This window comes from Heteronotia binoei, chromosome 6 (genome assembly GCF_032191835.1).
Source record: "Heteronotia binoei isolate CCM8104 ecotype False Entrance Well chromosome 6, APGP_CSIRO_Hbin_v1, whole genome shotgun sequence".
Lineage (NCBI taxonomy): Eukaryota > Metazoa > Chordata > Lepidosauria > Squamata > Gekkonidae > Heteronotia > Heteronotia binoei.
In genome coordinates, this window is record NC_083228.1 from 72,080,967 (window position 1) to 72,105,112 (window position 24,146).

Sequence of the window (24,146 nt, forward strand, 5' to 3'; positions counted from 1 at the left end):
TGACGGAAAATGTGAACCACATAGCAGTTGAGTATTTGAGATTCCATATTTTGCATGTGACATTTAATAGTCAGTAGTTCTTGACATTCAATATTGGCTTTTTTATTAGCTGATAATCCAGAATTTTCTGAATATTGATATTAAGTATTAATTATATGTAAACCCACTGTGTCATAAACAGTGTCCAATAGGAGTAAATGGCATACTATTTCATGTTTAAGGATCCACATGATACACAGTACCTGACTTGGTCTGAAACCAAATTTTTTTTTTTACATTTGATATTCGAATTTTCTGGGCCTAAAGAGAGTGACAGTGAGAGCAATTTGGAGCAACTAAGCTAAAATTGGCCTTATATATATCATGGAAAAGAACATCAGTTCGTAACTGCACGTATGCTTGTGGAACCTAAGATGTTCAAGCCCACCTCACCCCAATTGGTCTTTTTCTACATAAAAAGTTAACCCCATCACACACCCTTATAAGCTTCTTTCTACAGAAAAGGCATTCAGGGAATTAATATCAGGGAGCATTTTGACATGCTCCTTCAAAGGAGGCACAAAGCAGGATTGGCCAGGGCTGGAGAGCTTCCAGCCAATAGTAAGAAGGCAATATGTAATTTATGATGAATTACTCCCTCTTCCTCACAGCCTTTGCTTAACACTTCTTGGTTCTTGAGGTGCCTCTTTGAAGAAATAAAGACTATAATTACTTCCAGATCCTATTTTACTAAGGACAAGTGTGGAGAAACGCCATCTGAGAGTGTTGGTGCTTCATCCAAAAAGGCAGGGATCAGTAAATCCATTCAGCAGGCTTTGTAGCCTTCCCCTCACTCCCCCCCTCCCTTCCTGAGCCAAACCAACAACGCTAGGGGGAAAGTCTCCTAGAGAGGCAGGAAGGGCTGTTGTTCTTGCCATGTGCTAGGCAGGAAGAGTTTCTCAGTTTTGCAGCAGAGGCTCGGGAAGAGAGGCTGCTTGCCTCTGAGCTCCGGCCTGGGGGAGGCCTGCTCAGGAAAATGAGGCCTCCAGGCAGGCAGACTAAGTAAGTACTTCACAAGACAGGGCAAGTTTAGATCAGGGCCAGCCGGATGCGTTTATAATCAACTTTATTTTGTTATGCTGTTTGCTGTGCTGGGCTTTGCTGTGCTGGGCTGTGCTGTGCTAATTTTGTAGATGCAACTGCTTTTGTTTTGGTGTTTTTCTTTTCCTATATTTTTCTCTTTTAAATAAATGTTTTTTTCTGTTTTAAATACTGGCAATCTCTGTACCACATAGATCCCCAAACCGCTTTAGGCCACGCTGTTTTTATAAAGGGGGCCCCGGGGAAGGGGGAAGGCATGCAGTTGGATAAGGTGCCAATCCTCCAGGGGTGCCCCAAAGAAGCGCTGAGGTCTCTGTGAAACCCAAGTGCAGGGTGGCAGAGGACCTGGAGGCCTAGCCTCACAGCTGGAGAGGGGGATTGGGAGTCCTGTTCCTCTCAATCTGAACCCCGGGACTGAGCAGGTGGTGGCAGCGAGCCCAAGGGGCAGGAGGAGAAATAGCTCCCTCCAGGAGTTGGCGACTCCATAGGGAGCTGACGGGACCGGGCCTGAAGGCAGAATCGGGCCGGTTCCTCCACACTTGGCGGCAGCGGTGGGATGAGAACAAAAAGAGAACTTGATTGGCCAGGCATTTTTGGTTTTTGATGCGTGCAAGCACCCAGAGGAAGCAACAGCGGTTTTGTTTTCTTTTCGGGTCAACTGGAGTAGGGAAAGTTTAGCTAGTTAGGATGGAGCGTGCTAAGAAACTGGAAATCCTGAAGAAACTGGAAATCCTGGAGATGACAAAGCCACAGCTCCAGGAAGAGTGCGCAAAGCAAGAACTGGAGTGTGACAACCTGACTGTAGTAGATATGCAAGTCCTCCTGTTGGAGCATCTTGAGCATGCAGGGGCCCCTGCAAAAGTGGCCCCCACCCAGTCAGAAGTAATCTTGCAGCTACAGATGGAACTGGAGAGAATGCGTATCAAGGCGGACCAAGTCCGCAGACAGGAGGAACGAGAGAGAGAGCTGAGACGAGGTGAAATCCACAGACGGGAGCAGGAAGAGCAACGTCGCCATGAGCTTGAGGTGCTACGTCTGGAAGCTGAACTAAGCAGAACGATCAAAGTCAACCCCAAAGACTTTGCAGTGTACAAGGAGGGAGAAGACCCCTCCACATACCTCTCCAACTTTGAGAGGGCAGCCAAACAGTGGGGGATTGCAGAGGAGGACTATATGTCTTACCTCTGTAGCAACCTGACTGGAGAGCTTTCAGCCATCTATTACAGCATGCCTATGGAAGATGGGGGGATAACTTTTGCGGCCTATAAAGCCACTGTATTTAAAAGGTTGAAACTGGGGCCAGACCACTCCCGAAAGCAGTTCAGGGGTTTGGCTCCACAAGAAGGTAAATCCTATGCTGAATGTGGGGTAATGAAGGAACAGACAGTTCCAGTGTTATTGGGCCGGGATTTGTTGGTTGGCCAGTACTCTAGCAAGGCTGTACCCCGCAGCCAAACCCCCAGGGGAAAGTGGGAGGAGGAAGGCAACTTTAAGGAAGCCACCTCACCACCAACCAGGGAGGGGGAAATAGCCCAGGTTACTGAGGATGAAGAGAGGGCAGTCACCCAGGAGGGGGAGGACCAGCCTGTCTCAAGCCCTGGAGTAGGGTGTTCCCAAGGGGAAGGGGGGTGTAGCTTTCCCCAAGTGCAGCAAGAGGCTGTGGATGTTCCTAGCGAGGAAGGGAACCTGTCTAGCGTAAAGGATGTGCATCCTGAAGAGACCAAGGTGGAGAGTGGAGATTTCACAGGAGGTTCTGAGAGCAGCAAGGCTAATGTGGGCTCAGAGGAGCACATAGCTGAAGGCTTGGGGGGACGGGAGCGGTTCCAGAAGGGGGTCCGGAGCGGCCTTAGGTTGGAACCGGTTCACCAAGTAGCTGTGGATCAGGAAGTGGGATCGTCCGAGACGCTCTCAAAACAGGTCGTCCTGAAGCAGGGCAGACAGGAATCCCGGGAAGCTGTGGAACCTTCCAGGCAGGAAGGGGGTCAGTTTGGTAGTGCTGAAAAACCAACCGAGGGGACGGAGAACCCAAGCCAAACCCTCAGGGGAAGGTGGGGGGAGGAGGGCAACTTTAGGGAAGCCACCTCACCACCAACCAGGGAGGGGGAGGACCAGTCTGTCTCAAACCCTGCAGGAGGGTGTGCCCAATGGGAAGAGGGGTGCCAATTTCCACAAGGGCAGCAGGATGCTGTGGAGCGTTCCAGGCAGGAAGGAGCTCAGTTGGCTGACACTGAAAAACCAACTGAGGGGGCGGAGAACCCAGATCAAACTTTGGCTGAGTGTTCTGGAAACAGTGGGACTAGGGGTGGCTTGAAGGAACAGAGGATAGGAAGTCTGGGGGAGCCAGAAATGTTCCTGTCTGAGGTTCAAAGTGACCCGAGGCTGGAACCACTGTGTGAGTTGGCAAGGGACCAGGAAGTGGAGTTCTCAGAAGTTGAGACAGGGGATAGGGTGATGGTTTCCCTGCCACTTCATACTGGTGAACGGAAAGTGGAATGGGAGGGACCCCATATGATTGTGGATGACCTAGACGAGGCTACTTATGTGGTGGCTATGGAGAAGACAGGAAAGGCAGTTAAAGTGGTGCAGGTGAATATACCACAGCCATTCTCTGCGAGGTCCATGGTGTTGCATAGAGGTAGGAAGGAAGGAGACAAAAAGAAGCTGGGACAGCAATTGTTTGGAACTCCAGAGGTAGTTTTCTGGGAGGACAGAGTGGACAGAGGGAACATTCCACCAATGAGGGATAAAGAAGAAGCAACTGTGTGGGAACTGGGCAGTTTCCAACCCCATATGTGGGGCCAGGGATTTCCTCCTTTGATGGACCCCTCACCCCAGCAACAGCAGCAACGGAGGGAGAGCACCAAACTCCAGAGGTGGTCCTGGGAGATGGAGGAGTACATCTTAAAGACTGGACATTCCTTCGGCATGCAGCAATGCAACGTTTTGTCCAGAAAGGACATGGACACCGAGGTTGCTGGACTTGGTGTATTATTGGAGAAATCCCTGAATGTTTGTGTAATATTGTGGTTAATGGGTTTCTCCTTGTTTGTTTGGATTCTGCTACGGGGTCACCTCTGTAGGAGGCAACCCCTCCGGCTCAGAATTTAAGGAGGGGGAAGTGTGGAGAAACGCCATCTGAGAGTGTTGGTGCTTCATCCAAAAAGGCAGGGATCAGTAAATCCATTCAGCAGGCTTTGTAGCCTTCCCCTCACTCCCCCCCTCCCTTCCTGAGCCAAACCAACAACGCTAGGGGGAAAGTCTCCTAGAGAGGCAGGAAGGGCTGTTGTTCTTGCCATGTGCTAGGCAGGAAGAGTTTCTCAGTTTTGCAGCAGAGGCTCGGGAAGAGAGGCTGCTTGCCTCTGAGCTCCGGCCTGGGGGAGGCCTGCTCAGGAAAATGAGGCCTCCAGGCAGGCAGACTAAGTAAGTACTTCACAAGACAGGGCAAGTTTAGATCAGGGCCAGCCGGATGCGTTTATAATCAACTTTATTTTGTTATGCTGTTTGCTGTGCTGGGCTTTGCTGTGCTGGGCTGTGCTGTGCTAATTTTGTAGATGCAACTGCTTTTGTTTTGGTGTTTTTCTTTTCCTATATTTTTCTCTTTTAAATAAATGTTTTTTTCTGTTTTAAATACTGGCAATCTCTGTACCACATAGATCCCCAAACCGCTTTAGGCCACGCTGTTTTTATAAAGGGGGCCCCGGGGAAGGGGGAAGGCATGCAGTTGGATAAGGTGCCAATCCTCCAGGGGTGCCCCAAAGAAGCGCTGAGGTCTCTGTGAAACCCAAGTGCAGGGTGGCAGAGGACCTGGAGGCCTAGCCTCACAGCTGGAGAGGGGGATTGGGAGTCCTGTTCCTCTCAATCTGAACCCCGGGACTGAGCAGGTGGTGGCAGCGAGCCCAAGGGGCAGGAGGAGAGATAGCTCCCTCCAGGAGTTGGCGACTCCATAGGGAGCTGACGGGACCGGGTCTGAAGGCAGAATCGGGCCGGTTCCGTCACAACAAGTATAGTGGCAGTAACAAGCTTACAGAAATTCTAAAAAATATATACATTTTGATTTGCTTTAGACTTTCAGTCATAATAATTCTCTCAGTATCTTACAATAAATATCTGCAAAAATAATTTACAATTAAGGGAGTTAAAATATTAAAACAAATCAGTTGTGAGCACGGAAAGATTACAAGTGTAACCTTCAGTCATTCTTCACAGTCTTGTAGACTACCTGCCATTGTTTCCTTCTTCAATGGACTGGACTAGATATCAATTTTCTTAGGGATAAATGAGTTTGTAGTTTTAATATGAGTACTATTTAAGAAATGCTTATGCAGCCCAGAATACAGTTGGAGAATACACAGTGCAGCAAGTATGGAGATGCTAAGTCTGCTTAGTACCTGCACAGGAGGCCTCACTGGTAGAGATGGGCACAGATCAGACCATGGACCTAATTTTTCCATGGACTAGGGCCTGAATTGAGGTTCATGAGCCTGATTTATGCCATCCCTGACACAGACCTCTCACAATCAGGCCCATAGCCAGAAAATTCCAGTTGGGGGGGCCCACAGAAAAAAAATTGGATGGAAGGCCCCTTCTTTGGTGGCCCCCACTCTCTCTCTTTTCCTCATGGCTCTGGTGCCCCACCCCCCTCCGCATGGCACCTTTCCCTCCCTCCTACCCACTTACCCACCAACGGGGTGAAAAGTAAAGTGCGGGCTCCTGCATCTCACCAGGAAAAGCCACGCAGAAGCCGGCGGTGTCTATTTTATTTATTTATTTTATTAATTTATATTCCAACTTCCCCGCCGAAGGCAGGCTCAGGGCAGCTCACAAACCGAGGGTCGACACAAACACATTAGTGTGACCAGTAAAATAAACAACAATAAAAACATAAAAACAATTGGTTAAAACATTTTACATGTGCTACTATAATAGTTTCAGGCAGTGATTGAATCCTGGTGGTTAGCTGTACTCAGAGGTTTCAGGATTGCCATAGCGTGACGAGATAGGCCATTGGTGGTGTTCTTATGGGCCAGTCCCATTGCTGCAGATGTTACCATCATGTAAATGCCTGGCGGAAGAGTGCCATTTTGCAGGCCTCGTGGAACTGTAAAAGCTCTCGCAGGGCCCTAACCTCCTCCGGCAACTCATTCCACCAGCTAGAGGCAGCAATGGAAAAGGCCCTGGCTCTCATTGTTTTGAGCCTCGCTTTTCTGATGCTGGGGACCGTCAACAGGTTTTGTGACCCTGACTGAAGTGCTCGCTGGGGCATGTGCAGGGAAAGGCAGTCCCTAAGGTATGCAGGACCCTGACCATATAGGGCTTTAAAGGTAATAACCAGCACCTTGAAGCGAATCTGGTACCCTATCGGTAGCCAGTGCAGCGCTTTCAGCACAGGCTGAATGTGTTCCTATGGAGGAACTCCCATTAACAGCCTGGCTGCAGCATTCTGCACTAGCTGAAGTTGCCGAATTTGGGACAAGGGCAACCCCATGTAGAGAGCATTGCAATAATCAAGTCTCGAGGTGACCATTGCATGGTTCATTGTTGCCAAGTCATCGTATTCCAGAAGGGGGACCAACTGCTTTGCCATCTGCAGATGGTAAAAGGCTGACTTAGCAGTGGCAGCTACTTGGGCCTCCATTATTAAAGAAGCTTTTAACCTTGGGCACCAGCCTGAGCTGGGCTCTGTTGAAGGTCAGTAAACGGACCTCTGGTCCCGGACTGCAGCAACTCAGATACAGGACCTCCGTCTTTGTCGAATTTAATTTTAGTATACTCAGCCTGAGCCACCCCACCACAGCATGCAATGCTGTGGACAGATCTTCTGGGGAGGAGTCGGACTGGCCACCCATCAGCAGATAGGGCTGGGTGTCATCCACATACTGGTGACAGCCCAGCCCATACCTCTGGGTGTCATCGGGATAGTTTGTCTCCTAGATCCACCCTCTGTCCCTGACCCTGGAGGAAGGAGAGAAGTCAGTTCAAGGCCGACCCCTGAATCCCAGCATTGGCGAGGCGACAGGTCAGTAGCTGATGGTCGACCATATCAAACACCGCTGACAGGTCTAACAGCACCAGCACTGCCAAGCCACCTCTGTCCAGGTGCCTCTGGAAATCATCTGTGAGGGCGATCAGAACCGTCTCTGTCCTGTAACCCAGACAAAAACTGGATTGATGAGGATTAAGCATGATTGATGAGGATTACGCTGGCTTCCTGGCACAATCAGCAAGTTAAGCCCTGGGGCGGCCAGCACTGGGCTTGCTGACCATGCCGGGAAGCCGGCATAGACACCACTAGCTTCTGCATGGCTTTCCCCAGCGATCACGTGATCGGCCGGGTGGGGCACCTTGCACAAGCTGCAGGAGCTCGCACTTTACTTTTTCACCCCATTGGTGGGTAAGTAGGTGGGGGGTTGAGTGAGTGGGTGGGAGGGAGGGGAAGGTAACTTGTGGAGGGGGGTGGGACCGCCAGAACCGCAGGGAGAAAAGCAGTGGCAGAGAGAGTGGGAGCCAGGGAAAGAAGGGGTGAAAAAGGTCCAAGGGGGGGTTGGGTGGAGGGGCCATTCCCCCGACCCCCACCTCTCATGGCTACGGGCCTGCCCACAATACTCCCAGGAGGTTAGTAAGATCTGTATGGACAGGGCTTGCAAAAACCATTTAAAAGAAACACAATCCCTTTAAAAGGCTTTTGCAAAGCTGCATGGTATGCAAGTGAAGGACAAGTGGCGACTTCACCCACTTCCAAACAGACCACAACCCAGTCTATTAAATATGGAGGTTTATACTCTGGGGGTCTGAGAATCTCACAGATCTTGAACCTCCACAGGCTGCCATTTTTCTGGAACATGCCTATCCTTACTCATCCTTAAAAGCCTTAAGGGGGAGAGGGTGTAAACTAGATGATTTTTAAGAACTTTCCAGTATTTTGAGTTTGATGACCTCTATATGCTATAAAAATACAGCCAGAAACCAATTCCTGAAGAATCATGTTGCACTATCCTCAGAACAGCTTGTTTGGGTCTGTTGCAGCATGGAGTATCTTTGGAATAAAGATTTGGCTTTGCCTCTTTGGTTCTCTGCATAGATGTTTCTGCAACCCTGGAGAGAACCCTCCATTGTTTATGGCATGAAGACAGAAACAGGATCCTGGATGATCTTGACAGGCTGGAAAGCTGGGCTAAAATCAATAAAATGAATTTTAACAGGGATAAATATAAAGTTCTTCATTTAGGTAGGAAAAATCCAGTGCTTAGTTATAGGATGGGGGAGATTTGTTTTGGCAGTAGTCTGTGCGAAAAGGATCTAGGGTCTTAGTGGATCATACGTTAAACATGAGTCAACAGTGTGATGCAGTGGCTAAAAAGGCAAATGCAATTTGGGGCTGTATCAACAGAAGCATAGTGAAGTGATGGTATCGCTTTACTCTGCTCTGGTAAGACCTCATCTAGAGTACTGTGTTCAGTTTTGGACACTACATTTTAAGAAGGATATAGACAAGCTGGAACAAGTCCAGAGAAGGGTGACGAAGATGGTGAGGGCTCTGGAGACCAAGTCCTATGAAGAAAGGTTGAAGGCATGTTTAGCCTGGAGATGAGAGGGCTGAGAGGTGATATGAGCAAGTCCTTGAAGGCCTGTCATATAGAGGATGGTGTGGAATTGTTTTCTGTGGCCTCAGAAGGAAGGACCACAACCAATGGGTTGAAATTAAATCAGAAGAGTTTCTGGCTCAACATTAGGAAGAACTTCCTGACAGTTAGAGGAGTTCCTCAGTGGAACAGGTTTCCTTGGGAGGTGGTGGACTCTCCTTCCTTGGAAGTTTGTAAACAGAGGCTAGATGGCCATCTGACAGCAATGCTGATCCTGTGATTTTAAAAGGTGGTATTTGTGAATTTCCTACATTGTGCAGTGGGTTGGACTAGATGACCCTGGGGTTCCCTTCCAACTCTATGGCCGATTCCCCACTAGCCTTGCTGTGGTCTCATGCTCCTTTTTCCCCACAGTGCTTCTGCCCAGTTTTGCATATGCTGCTGTGAAGCTGTGACTTGCCCTGCCTCTTTCCCAAGTTCTCTCCATGGCTTCAAAATCCGGTTTTCAGAGAATCCTACAACCAAAGAGAGAACTTGGGAAAGAGGTGGGGCAAGTCGCAGCTTCCCAGTAGTGTGTGCAAAATCGGGCAGAAGTACCGCAGAAAAAAGGAGCATGAGACAGCAGCAAGGCTAGTGAGGAATCAGCCTATGATTCTACTGTGAGTTAGATGGGGAGATTATATTTCACCAGGCAATATTGTGATCAAACTCCACAATGCCACTTCTTTTCTATGAGAGATTGAGCATCAGCATGTTGAGTGGCTGTTGTTTGGCTTCTTTTATGTTTATTTTACTTGTATAAGTACTTTTTTTAAAAAAAATCCATTTCTTAATAGCTACATGTATGGCCAGCTGCAAAGAACAAGCTCTTTTCATTGCAGATAGTCATGTGCCCCTATGGTTACTCACTCAAAAGCATCTTTCTGTCTACCATTGCAGGAACATGGCCAGCTGCTGAGCAGCATTTTTCTTCTTCACATTAGAACTTTGGCTGACTGATGGTAGAAGGATTAAATTGAACTTGTAGCCTTTAGGCAGATTCACATGAAGAGATAAGAAGACATTTCATTTGAGGAGCTGGGCTTTTCTCTCTCCTTTTCTTCCTAGCAGCCCACTTTGAATTGCAAGTAAAAATCAGATAATCGAGAGAAACAGTTGGTCCACCATGGATGTATTATTGTGGGAGGGGTGGAGTGGGAAAAAGGTCCCTTTAGCCCAATTTAGCTTCCTCACAGCTTGCCAGCCATAAATCATGTATGCAAATATAAAGGTCAATTACACATTACTTAAAGAAAGTCAATAAACTAAAGGCTTCTGCAAGCATAAAAGCTGTGTGCACATGTGCCTTCTGTTCACCTTGCTTCCAGGGAGATGTCAAATGCAGTCAGAAGAAGAAAAAATAATGGCACTAATGACCTCAGCTGGTGTTCGGGGAAGGGAGGATCAAAATGGGTTTGGTAGGAGTTGTGCTTGGGAGTTCAGCACATGAGGTCAACAGGGAGCGAGGGAGAACCTCTGTAGTCTGAGTTTCCCGAGAAAGAACATACAAGCTCCACATCAGTAGGTTGCACACATTCCATAACACTCTTATACTATAGAAGTCCACCCAAATTCAGGTAAGCACCGTTTCATTCTAAAAACATATGAAGGTAAAAAGTCAGCAGGGGAGTACGGGATCCAGTATCAGGGCTTATTTTGAGCAGGAATGCACAGGAATGCAGTTCTGGCTGGCTTGGTGTCAGGGTGTGGTCTAATATGCAAATGAATTTCTGCTTGGCTTTTTTAAAAAAGCCCTGTGTGAAACAAAAGTGATGCCAGAGGGTATGGCTTAATATGCAAATGAGTTTCTGCTGGGCTTTTTTTCTATGATAGATGACCTCATGCGACATCTGGATCGGGGCGGCTTAGCAGTGCTGTTATTATTAGATCTGTCGGCCGCATTTGATATGGTTGACCATCAGCTACTGACTAGCCTCCTTGCCAACGTGGGGATTCAGGGGTCTGCCTTACAGTGGTTGGCCTCTTTCCTTCAAGATCGGGGACAAAGGGTGGTGATAGGGGAAGAATCATCCCGAAGGCACCCACTTATATGTGGTGTGCCACAGGGTGCGGTTCTGTCCCCGATGTTATTTAACATCTATATGCGCCCCCTTGCCCAGACAGTCAGGAGGTATGGGCTGGGATGTCACCAATATGCAGATGACACCCAGCTCTATCTATTGATGGGTGGTCACTGTACCCCGGAAAACCTAGACCTGGATCTTCAAGCCGTAGCATCTTGGCTCAGGCTGAGTCGGTTGAAGTTGAATCCAATGAAGACGGAGGTTCTCTATCTGATTCAGAGTGGTCCAGGGGGGGAGATCCCTCTACCGGCTCTTGATGGGGTGTCACTAATCCTGGCCCCCAAGGTCAAGAGAAGAAGATGAAGAAGATATTGGATTTATATCCCGCCCTCCACTCCGAAGAGTCTCAGAGCGGCTCACAATCTCCTTTTACCTTCCTCCCCCACAACAGACACCCTGTGAAGTGGGTGGGGCTGGAGAGGGCTCTCACAGCAGCTGCCCTTTCAAGGACAACCTCTGCCAGAGCTATGGCTGACCCAAGGCCATGCCAGCAGGTGCAAGTGGAGGAGTGGGGAATCAAACCCGGCTCTCCCAGATAAGAGTCCGCACACTTAACCACTACACCAAACTGACTCTCCACTTGGGTGGAGAGCTTGGGTGTGCTCCTGGAGTCTTCTCTTACAATAGAGGCCCAGGTAGCAGCCACTACTAGATCCCCCTTTTTTCATCTTCAGCGGGTGCAGCAGTTGGCCCCCTTCCTGGAGCGCAGCGACATAGCACTGGTGATCCATGCTACGGTCACCTCAAGAATAGATCACTGTAATGCTCTCTACATGGGGCTACCCTTGGTGCTGACCCGGAAACTACAGCTAGTGCAGAACGCTGCAGCGCGGCTGCTGAAAACCCAGCTTGCACCGGGGATTAAACTCAGGCTATGAGCAGAGCTTAGGACTGCAGTACTGCAGCTTTAACACTCTGTGCCATGGGGGTCTTACGGGCCTTACTGCAAGATGGGGGGAAATCGCCCAGCCAAGGGCTGGCCGGGAAGCAGACACAACTATGTCCAGAGCCCTGCCTGGGTACATGACTATATAAAAGGGGGGCAGAGTGACGAGAGGAAGCTGGAGGGAGGGGACTTGGGAGGCCAGGAGGGATATAAGGGAGAGCAGCCAAAGGGGGTTGATGAGGAGGAAGAGAGTGGTGCAGCACAGAGAGAGAAAGTGGCCAGTCAGTCTGAGACAGCTAAAAGAGGTGTTGGGGTAAAGTAAACCTGGCTGCACCTCACAGGGGACACTGGGACATGGCGTGATGGCCACTGGAGGGGAGGGGCCACCAGAGGATGCAGGGCATAACACCCATTGGGTGGAAATTATGATGTGTGCTTGATGCACAGAGCTCTTGGCTTTCAGGGAGCAGGTTCATTCCCTTGAGGACAGAAGAAGAAATTGGATTTATACCCCACCCTTCACTCAGAGTCTCTGAGCAGCTTACATCCTTTCTCTTCCCCTCCCTACAACAGACATTATGTGAGGTAGGTGGGGCTCAGAGAGCTCTTTTGAGAACTGTTCTTGAGAGTGCAGCTCTGAGAATGCTCGTAACTGACCCAAAATCACTCCAGCAGCTGCATGTGAAGGAGTGGGGAATTAAACCCAATTCACCCAGACTAGAGTCTGTACTCCTAACCATTACACCAAACTGGCTTTCAGGATAGGGGATGTAGACCTGTAGGATAGGACTGCAGATCTGGAGAACCTGAGGCAGAGAGAGAGGTTCGGATATGAGACCTTCAAGAACTTACCAGAACTTCCCTACTTTTGTGTTGACAGTTATTCTGCTATTATGAGGAATAAGAGTCTTGAGGTCAGAGGGTATCAGACTTAAGAGGAAGTTCATGGTCCCTTAGAAGAAACGTCTTCCTTGGACCATTATCCTCTCACACTGAGGATACCCCTCTGGGGTTGTGGAGGGAGCTGGACTTTTGGTAGTAGGTGATTTGGTTATTAGAAATATAGAGAGGGGTTGATTATTTGGTTATTAGGAATATGGAGGGGGGGGTGACGGGCACTTTGGCCACATGCTGATTTGCCTGCCTGGTGTGAAACTTGAGGACATCATATGCCCTCTAGATAGCTTATAGATAGTGCTGGGGAGGAAGCAGTCATGGTGTGCACTGGCATCAATTACATTAGAAAATGTAGTCATGTAGTCCTCAAGGAAAAACAGAGGTTACTAGACAGAAAGTTAATGACTTCAAAGGTAGCATTCTCAGAACTGCTACCAGTTCCATGTGTAGGGTCAGTTAGACAGGCACAGATCAAGAATCTCAATGCATGGATGAAAAAGTAGTGCAGGAGAAACAGTTTAAATTTTGGAAGGCACTTGGAAATTAGCCAAACCTGCACAAAAGAGGTGGACTTTACTTGAGCTGAAAGGAAACAATTAATATATTAAGAAATGGCAGAGTAGCTTTTTAACTAATCCTAGGGTAAAAGCTGGCAACAGCTGGGGAGCCTCCAGTTCAGGATACCAGTCCAAGGATGATTGTGTCAACACTCAGAGTAATGTTGAGCATAATAGGAGCATAATTTCATCATTCAGGTCATCATTCAGATCAATGGAAAATTAACCTGAAAGTCCAAAACTGTAACATTTAAAAAGAAAGAACTTTAGAAAAATGAAATATTAAAAAGAAGCTGAAAGAAGCTTGCTTTGTTGGGAGTTTGGGTCACAGGGGGTGTGCAGTCGGAAAGCTTGCCAGTTCAAGCACAAATGCCCCCTGTGTGCCGGCCCACACTCCTTTAACAACTGTCCAAGAGTTCAGCCATGTAAGGGCCAGAATAGACAGGGTGGGAGTGGGGGTTCTTCCCAAGTTGGAAAAGGGCCCTAGTTCGATAAAGCTAGGACCTCTTGAGCGGTGGCTACACAGGTACCCACGCAGGGCTGATAGTTTATATTTGTTGAATGGTTTTACATTGGGTTTTAGAATTCCTTTCCAGGGTTCTCGGGTGCCAACTTGATCTCAGATTCTTAGTTCGGTTAATGGTTTAGAACACATAGAGGAGGCTAAGATCGCCCAGGAGCTGGTGGAGGACAGGATTTTAGGCCCATTTTCTAGTCCTCCACTGGTTAACCTTAGGGTTTCCCCATTGGGGGTGGTTCCAAAGAAGGCGCCTGGTGAATTTCGTTTGATTCACCACCTTTCTTACCCCAAGGGTTCTTCTGTTAATGACGGGATTCCTGAGGAACTTTGCTCAGTTAGGTATACTACATTTGATTAGGCCGTGGGCGTCGTCCGACGCTGTGGTCAGGGGGCTGAGCTGGCTAAATGCGATATCAAATCTGCATTTCGCCTTCTCCCTGTCCAGCTGGATGATTTTGAGCTTTTGGGTTTCTATTTTGCAGAGCAATTTTACATGGACAGGGCTTTGCCTATGGGCTGCTCTGCATCATGTGCTGCTTTTGAGTGTTTCAGCACATTCCTTGAATGGGCTGTGCGCAAAAAAGTGGGTTTACAAGATGTCATCCATTATTTGGATGACTACCTATTTGTGGGTCCTGCAGGTTCTGGGCGTTGCGCTCAGTTGTTGTCCAGCTTTATTGAGCTGGCCGCTAAGTTGGGTGCACCATTGGCTGAGTTAAAAACTGAAGGCCCGGCCCAATGCCTTGTGTTTTTGGGAATGGAATTGGACACCCTAGCGCAATCGTCCAGAATTCCTTTTCAGAAGCTGGAGGATTTAAGGAATAGGATTAGTACTTTCCTCCTCAAGAAGAAGGTAACGCTTCTTGAGCTTCAGCAGTTAGTTGGGCACCTTAACTTTGCTTGCAAAGTGGTTGCTCCTGGAAGGGCCTTTCTTCTCAGGTTCTGTGACGCTATGGCGGGCCTTCGCTTGCCCCAGCACAGGACTAGGGTTACCAGCAGCATGAGGGAGGACCTGCAGGTGTGGCAGGAGTTTTTGGAATCCTTTAATGGGATTTCTTTTTGGAGAGAGGACATGAGACTTGAGGCGGAGCTTCAGATCATGTCCGATGCTGCTGGGTCATTAGGTTTTGGTGTCTACTTCCGTGGACATTGGTGCATGGATGTCTGGCTGTATTCATGGGTGCAGGCTGGTTTGAGCCAGGATCTCACTTTTTTAGAGTTTTTTTCCCATTTTGGTTGCGGTTTGGTTGTGGGGAAGTGATATGGCAGATCGCACCGTACATTTTTGGTGTGATAACATGGCTGTGGTTTATGTTATTAATTCCTTTTCATTCAAATCGAACAGGTTATGAGGTTGGGGAGGGCCTTCACTCTGCGTTGCCTGCGGCTTAACATTTTGTTTTGGGCTAAGCATGTTCCTGGGGTGAATAACAGGGTGGCTGATGCTCTCTTTCATAAACAAGAGGTGGCGCCAATTCCCCAGGAGCTATGGCTGATTGGAGAGCCGAGGCCTGCAGAGCGATAGGCCTAGCCATTGCGCCTAGCACCAGGAAGTCTTACAAACGTGCTGTGCGGCAGTTTGAAGACTTTAGGGTCGAGGTAGGGTATTGCATTGCTTGGCCCCTCCCAGTGGAGCAGTTGCTCCATTATTGTGTTTCCTTAAAAGGTAAGGGATTGGCCTTGCGATCGATTAGAGGATGCCTGTCTGCGCTGGCTTTTGCTAGCAAGGCGTTAGGGTATAAGGAGGAAACAGCAGATTTTCATATTCAAAAGATGCTGGAAGGGTGGTCCAGAGAGGTCGGGCCTAATCCTGACACCAGGAACCCTATGTCTCCTGAGATTCTTAGGGGTTTGAAGGGGGTTTGGAGTGCAGTTTGTGCATCTCACTTTGAGGCTGTTTTGTTTCATGCAGCCTCTTTGGTGGCCTTTTTTGGGGCACTTAGGATCAGTGAGTTAGTGGTAAGCTCCAGGAATGATGTTTCCGGCAGGGCTTTGTCACTTGGGGATGTTAAGTTAATGGGGGGTAAGGCGGCTCTTACGTCATTCCAAGACAGACCAACAGGGCATTGGGACTGTAATGGAGTTGGGTCCGTGTTCAGAGGTGGAGCTTTGCCTGGTTTCCGCATTGGCTGATTATTTGGCTGTGCGGGGAGGCTGCAAAGGGTTGTTGTTTTGTCATTTTGGAGGCAGCCCTCTGACAAAACATCAGTTTGGGGCAGTGACGTCTAGGGCCTTAGCTCTGTTGGGGTTGTCTGGAGTGAGGTTTGGTACCCACTCGTTTAGAATTGGGGCAGCCTCTACGGCCGTGGCCTTGGGATATTCTTCTTCGTCCATCCAGCACCTTGGCCATTGGCGGTCTTGGGCTTATAAGTGTTATATTCGCCCTTTGCTCCACTCTTAGCTTTGTTCTGTGGAGTTGGGGTAGTTATGGTTAGGTTTTATAACTTGTCTGTTTTTCTCTTTAGATGCTGTTGTTCCTGGCTGGAGGAGCCGAGTTCTCATCTGCGAGCACAGTTATGTGTTTTAGGCGGCACATCAGGCTCGGAGAACTTCTGTTGGCTCTCAGCTGGGGCTCAGCCAATATGTTACTGTTGAATGGCAGGGGTGCCGAGGTCTTCAGTGGTTTGCTTCCGTTATTATTTCATGGGAGTGTGGTCCCTCCTCCTCAGGTTTTAATTATTCACCTGGGGGGGATGATCTCTGGCTGATTAAAGGCAAGGCTTTGATCTTGCAGGCTCAAGATGATTTCAAGTACATTAGGAAGAGATGGCCCAGTACCATCATAGTCTGGTCAGCCATGATTCCACGCTTGGTGTGGCGCAGTGCTTGGAATCCAGCTGGGATAGAAAGGGCTCGTTACAGAGCAAATAAGGATATTTGTAAGGCATTGGAGGGTGGTTTGGGCCACTACGGTATTTGTTCCATCCGGATATTTCTACGGAATATCCTGACCTCTACAGAGGGGATGGAGTGCATCTCTCGGTGAAGGGTAATATGCTTTTCCTGAGGGATCTTCAGCAAGGGCTGGGGTTGTCTTTGGGCCTTTAGGTGGGTGCTACACCCTAAGTAAAGACTTGGCCTTAATTGTGTTAGGTTTTACTGGGTTTATGGTGCCATGTGGCCTGGGGAGGACCAGTTACCCTCCCCTTTTGGGGAGTTAGGGGTCTGGCAGGATCAACCTTTGGGTATTGGTGACCCGAGGTGTATGAATGCAGACTGTCCTGGACACTCGATTGGACGGGTCCCTTTTGCTGAGATGGGCGTTTGGTGACTGGGCCCTCCAGTGCGTGCCTCACTGCTGGGCCTGCCTGACGGGAGCTGTGACACACAGCTCTGGCTGAGGGGCCGCGTCTCTCGCCCACAAAAAGGCAGAGGAGCAGTCTGTTGAGACCCCTGGCCCTGACCTGGCCGCAGTTCTGGTTGCCCTTGCCGTTGCTGTGTTTATTTAATAAAGTGGCCCATAGTTTTACCAACTCATTTGTGTCCGCCTCTTTATTCCGACTTGGGGGGCAACAAAGACACATACTTTTCCAGTCAGATAGTCATTAATTTTTGAAACTCAGACCGATTTTGCACTCAGCTTACCCTGCGGTCATGTTCCTCTTCTCTGCGCAGCATCCGTTGGATTTCCCATTATCTGCGCCAGAGTTACAGGAAGTGTTGTGGCTTTCGCGCAGCAAATGGGAACCACTAAAAACCAGTTACCATTTGCTGTGCAAAAGCCGTGACACTTCCTGTAACTCCGGTGCAGCTAGTGGCAAATCCGACAGACGCTGCACAGAGAAGAGGAATGTGACCGCGAGGTAAGCTGAGTGCAAAATTGGTCTCACTGTTATGGGATGTGTCCATGATTGCTAGTTTAGATGGCTTTCAAAGATACATTCATGGAGGACAGGTTCGTCAATGGCTACTATCCATGACAGCTAAATGGAATTTCCATATTCAGAATTTCCATATTCTGTGCCACTGCTGTTAGCATCTGGTCACTCACTGTAGGAAACAGGATACTAGGCTAAATTTATTATGAATCTGATCTCTTCTGTCCTAATGCCAAAGAAGGCTTCTGTGCAATTTGAAATGTTGCTGAATTTGTTTTTAAACTACTGTTAATTGGACCAGTAGCTCTGTTTTGCCATTCTGTGCACTCAGTGGGGCTAATAATACATGGCCTTTTTGGGATACTTCTACTTTCTTATTTTATTACCCTGCATCATTCACTGCATAACCTTTATGCTTCCATTCCCACACTACTCTTTGTTCCCAACTAATTTTACAGACCATATTTTTCTAGACAAAACTGGTACAATGTGAACTCAGCTTTGCATCATCCCCCAAGAATTTGCATGAAAGTCAAATTATATGGGTGATAAATGAATTCTTACACAAATGGTCCTTGCCCAGCTGTTTGTACATGTTTCAAGCTGATAACTATGCTCTGTGAGATCTGACTGAGGCCTAGGTTGGCAGGTGGTCAGAAAAAGCTTTGATTAGATTCTCTCCAGGTATTTGTACTAGCTTATTCAGAGCCTTTGATTTTAATTAGAAACACACTTATTTTAAGATCCAATTACTGCAATTTATTTCCAATGATGTTATTACTGGAACTGAGTGTGTATAAGCACATGCACAAATAGCTACATGCCTCTAAACAAAAACAGCATATGAAGATGACCTTAGGCTTCTGTACACAATTAGGAATTCAGAGTAAGAATATGCACATTGCTTTGGATTTTCATTTCATAAGTATATGTTTCCTTTATATTAGTCGTAATACATGTTCATTAATTCCAAAGGGAAATATCTTCCTGAACATGGTGTTCCATCCACAATGGATGACATTTTCAGGAACTGCAACCTTCCATCAGGGATCTTCCCTCTCAAACTTAGTGTGGATATTAATAAAAAAGACATAATTTTATAGACAATAAAAGGCAAAATATGTTTCCAGCTTGAAGATCTTGTTTTCTATCCAGTTTGGAGAAAAGTCTCAGGGATTGTTTCCCTAACCAAAGTTGCAATTTCTGCTATATTTCAAAGGGATGGGAGAAGACCCCGTTTCACAAGCAACTAAAATAAAAGCTTGTGAATATTTTGAAAAAGAGTATTGTTGCATCAGCAAAGCTATTTATTCAATTCTCATGATATGGTGAGGCATTACCCCCAAGGGATTTTCACATGGAGAGGCTGATAACTGGTACATACAGAAGGTAGTCGATCATGCAGGGAGAAATTTGACCTCAATAAAGTAAGCAATTGAAAAGACTAGGCATAACCTGCACAGTGGTCCCTCCAGGAAGACAGGTGTCAATAGTGTTGCATTATAGTTGCATTTCAACGAAGGTAGGAAGCATTGTGAATGGGACAGAGATAGATGTTTCACTTGCACTACATGAACAGAAGTGGACTTAAAGAGGAAAACCTCACAAGAAGAGAGGCAGCAAGCATAGCCTGGCAAAAGTCTGATTTGTGAGGAAAAAAATGTGGAAAGAAGCTATCCATACAATTCTCTGTTGGGAAATCCAATTGACTCTGATGATTGCAAAACTACAGAGTTAATTTCATGTCTCCTGACACACCATGGGAAACTTTGTAGTCAGTTTCAAAGCCCCCCTTCATCTGAACTGTGTGTGTGTGGGGGGGGGGGGGGGACGGGACAAACGGCACAAATGCCAATCATTCCTTCATTACTACTTATTGTTGTTACTATAATGTGGCTTTGGATTGTTTCATTGGTTTAGAAATGAATGCACGTCCGTCATGCTGAGGTTCATGCTTCATAGCCAGTAACTCTCATCTATACAGACAAGGATTCCATAGTGTTTCAGTTACTCCTGCATGCTAGGGCTGCCATGTTCCCCAGGATCCACACCATATGGATTCACACAGTAATATGTTAATTTAAAACAAAACATTTAAAATTAAAATATTGCTTAAAGGCAAAAAGAAAAGCTTTTTTCAAAAATGCTTAAGATTAAATTGTTGATTATAGCGGCTTCTGTTTCTTTGTTGTTGAAAAATACCCACCCATTTTGAAACACTTAACCACTACTATTCAGTCTAGCAGCATCTCAATCTTATGTTCGTAATAAACAGATTCTGTAGTCAGAAGACAGATTCCAGTCTTCATAAAATCATCATTGCTGACATAAAGATTTCTAGATCCCCTGTCAATACATGTTTCATTCATTTACTTCCCTTTCAATCTTATCAGTATAATGAAACAAGTAACTAAAAATTTGATCTTCCTCACTACATGACTCCATTTCTTCTGCAGCTAGCTTTCCCAGTTAACAACACCATATGGCCTTTATTGCCACAGGGGGCACTGGTGATTTTAATCAGTTCCATCAGCTTTCTGAGAGTGTTTGATGGGGCAAAGCTGTTGTGAACCATCATGCCAAAAAATTATGTTCCTCCCATCTAATACTGGGAAGACCAAAATTCCCCTTGGGGCACTCAGCCATTGTCCTTCATTTGCCTTGTTCCAACTGCTCATAAATTGTTTAAACAGCATAAAACTTTAACAATCAACAGAAAAGTAAATACAGGCCATATTTCTAGAGCGCAGATAATTTCCTTCCTTTTAAAAGTTCATTATTATATGATGCATTCCTTTAATTTAAGTCTAAGTATTTTTAAAATGCTCTTGTTTGCCATTATAGAGAATTGAAAGTCCCTCTTGTTTATTCTGCCTTGGAGCAAAACCCTAAGTTAACATCTTACTCAGAGTGAAAACTGAATACCTTCAATGCTGTTGAAGGAATTCTAAGCATACTAAGTTAAGCTATCCAAATGTCCTTAGCTGACACAAAGCAGCTCTTAAAGAACTTTTTTCAGGTCATCAGGGTCTGATCTTTTTACCTCTGTGACAAAAAGGTTATCATTACGATTACCAACTTCCAGAGACATAACTGACCTTCAGACTGCAATTCCCATGCAGAAAATAGCTGCTTTGAAGGTAAATTCTATGGCATTAAAGCCCACTGAGGTCCATCTTCTCCCCAATCACTCCATCCCTGGGCTGCACCACCAAATCACCAGGAATTTTTCAGCCTGGAGTTGGTAAGCCTAATTATTGTCTCCATAAAATATGGAGAAGGTTCATATGTAATGGAAGAAGGTCTGTCCCAACAATGACACATTATAAAACTGTATAAAACAAGTTAAAACTCAGAATGAGTTAGGAACCAGATTTTTTCTGTGAATAGAAAATATCTTATGATATTCCAGTTCTAACATTCTAAAATACATTTTTGATAAAAGTGATGTCCTTCCCTCCCTATCCCAAATACAGCCCCTTGCAAAAATCAAGTAAACAAATTCTGCACAAGTGAACCAAATTAAGAAAGTAAGCCTGCAAATGCCAGAGCCATTCAAAAGTATTTGGTCTGACAACTTATCCAAGCATTTGTTATAGAACAGAGAAATCAGTGCCAAAGAAAATCATTAGTTGAAACACAGCATATTGCAGGAATCCCCTCAGATAATCTATGAAGCCTTTTTATACTCTTATATTGAATCAGTTCATAAATTCATTCATAATAAACCTCCAGAGTCAAATATTAGAAAATTTTCAGGAAATATCTGTGGTCCTCTGATCTTTTATGTTTGCCCTTCAGAAAGAAGTTCATCCTCCATACAGAAGTGAGCATTCTGCCATCCTATGCTATTTAGGCCTAATATATATATATATATATATATATATATATATATATATATTCAAAAGAAGTGAGAGTGAGGTGAAGGCTTTGCCTCATTAAATAGCAGAATGGAGTGCACTAATTTAAACCACAGGTAGAAGACTACATTTCTGAATGGTACCATGTATAAAAAGAAATTCTATTTGAAATTAGAAACTACTATAGAATGGAGTAGGCTGAGCTAAACTTTGTGTCCCTGGTAAGATAGATTTCTGAGGCAGAGAATTTTTATATCGGAAGGACACTTCAAATCGTATCTTCCAAGTCATGGGCAGTCTGAAATGAAACAATTCTACCATCACAAGAGTAAAAATTTTATTCAATTTCCCCCTACTTCTTGAGGTCTATTTGACCCCACTACATATCAAGGGTTTTAGCCAGGGCTATTTTTGTAGGAAAAGCCCAGCAGGAACTCATTTGTATATTAGGCCACACCCCCTGACATCACCATTGTTTTGCACAAGGCTTTATTGTAGAAAAAGCCCAGCAGGAACTCATTTGCATTAAGGCCACACCCCCTGACACCAAGTCAGCCGGAACTGCATTCCTTTGAGTTCCTGCTCAAGAAAAAGCCCTGGTTTTAGCAGCAACCAAATACTGCAACACATAACTTGAGAAACTGAGGAATTTCTTTGTGTCTTTTTCTAAATCTTTAAAAACGAAACTACATGACCATACACTTGCTCTTATAATGGTATCCATATTATTTACCAGATAACTTCCAGCTCATGTATTTCACCATGCTGAAGAATGATGTGAGCCACTTTGTGTCTTTATTGGGGAGCAAGGTGGAATATTAATGAAGTTAATAAATAACAGAGCATGCAAGTATCTTCTCCCCAATCTTCAGGGTAGCCTGAAGATTCACAGCCTACAATTAATAGTAGCTTTACTCAAAATGTGTCCTCCTGCTCTTCTTCGTCTGCCACAAATTCTTATGCATGTCATTTGATGGCCATCTGATTAGTAATCTGTGGCAAATAAGTAGGTAAATTACGTATTCCATAAGAGCATACAGCTTCATGGTATAAGTCTGCATCATCTTCTGTGATTTTTCTTCATGATGGTCAGATTTTACAATGCTATTTGTTGTTTATGTACTTTATGGAGCGGAATGCTGAGGGAAACTGTCCCAGGCTTAGAGGTGGCTGTGCGTTAAGCAAAATATGAGAAAACATACCCCAAAACCTCCATGGCTAGATCTGTGGGCACATAGTCAGTACAGGCTGGGAGGGGAGGTTGTTCTTCATCTTTACAGGCATTGAGGTTACTGCTCTCTGGCAGTGCTGGTTAGGGGTTACAGATGTCCTTTTTGTGGCTGTCCTTTTTGTCTCATGGGAACTTCCACATTCAGAGGCACAAAGCCAGGAGGCAACTTCAGGGGGAAGGCCTCATCCTCTATGCCCTATTGCTGGCCTTCCAAAGGAACTGGTTGGCTACTATGTGACAGGATGCTGGACTATATAGACCAATGGTCTAATGCAGCATAGATCTTCTTATGTTCCCATGTACTTTGAAAGATTTGAATAGCAGTTTTTCTAAGAGGTCTTTTAAATGTATAATTATGCTGTATTTTCGGTTTCTTTACCAAGGAATGTGAGAATGTTTGATCATTCATTGTATGATGAAGGGGCAGGATAGGGTGTGTGTATACACACAATTTGATTTCAGTGTTTTAAGTGAACATTTTAGTGGATTTTTTTTCAATTCACACAACCTGGTGTGAACAAATGAGGACACAATGAAAAGCAAGAAAACAAGATCTGCTTGACTACTGAATATGAACAGAGAATGTGCAAAGAAAGATTTAAATCATACACAATATCGGTTTTAATCTCCCACTCAAGTATCTACATATGTAAATAAAGAACTAGAAAGTAGTGACAAAATGCTGTAGTGATACATGGAAGGAGAGGCAGAACAAATGTCTTGATTCCATAGCAACAGAATAAATCAGTAACTAGGGGTAGAGCAACAGCAGTCATGAAATATCACAAAATCAGCCTCTGTCACTTTGATATGCTTTTTAAAAAGTGAGCAAACTTCCCCACGTTTCCACATGATAAGCTGGTCATTTGTATTCACCTATAATGATCTGGTTATCCAAACTGAACAGAAGGGTGACATGACGAGAAGGCAAGAAGAGGGCAAGAATAGGAGAGTATTAATTGGCTCAGTAATGTGTATCTGCAATTTGTATTTGATGTTGCTCAATTCATTGCTCAACACAGGAGTCGCCAAACTGTGGCTCAGGATCCACATGTTGCTCTTTCACACATATTGTGTGGCTTTCAAAGCCCCCACCACCCTGCTGGCTGGCTTGGAGAAGGCATTTGTCTCTTTAAGTCACTTCTCCAAGCTAAGCCAGTGGGCAGCTTGGAGAATGCATTTAAAGTTAAAGTTGCTTTCTTTCAACATCTCTCTCCCTCCACCCATCTATTTTCCTTCCTTCTTTCTGGCTCTCAAACTCCAACGTTCATATCTCCTGGCTTTCAGACATCTGACGTTTATTCTATATGGCTCTTACTTTAAGCAAGTTTGGTCACCCCAGGTTCGCTATCTGATCCTAAGTGCAGTCTTATAATTGATTCAGCACTTTGCTTGGATTTTTTCCATCTTCTCTTCAAGTGATTATATTCAAAATACTATACTTTCTTGTGTTTCCTACTATATGATCCACCAATTAAAGCATGAGTAGGGATTTGTAGCTGATGCTCACCCATCCAGCTATACCTGTCTCTGTTCAATATTAGAATGATATATTTAAGACTTTTGCGCAACAGGAGCCCTTCAAATTAAAATA

The 24,146-nt window shown here is 45.8% G+C and overlaps 1 protein-coding gene across 1 annotated transcript in view; it reads right to left on the bottom strand.

Annotated features, from left to right (window-relative positions):
- SORCS3 (sortilin related VPS10 domain containing receptor 3) overlaps positions 1-24,146 on the bottom strand; it is a 900,280-nt gene that overhangs the window by 369,732 nt on the left and 506,402 nt on the right. The gene's annotated exons all lie outside the window — the stretch shown is intronic.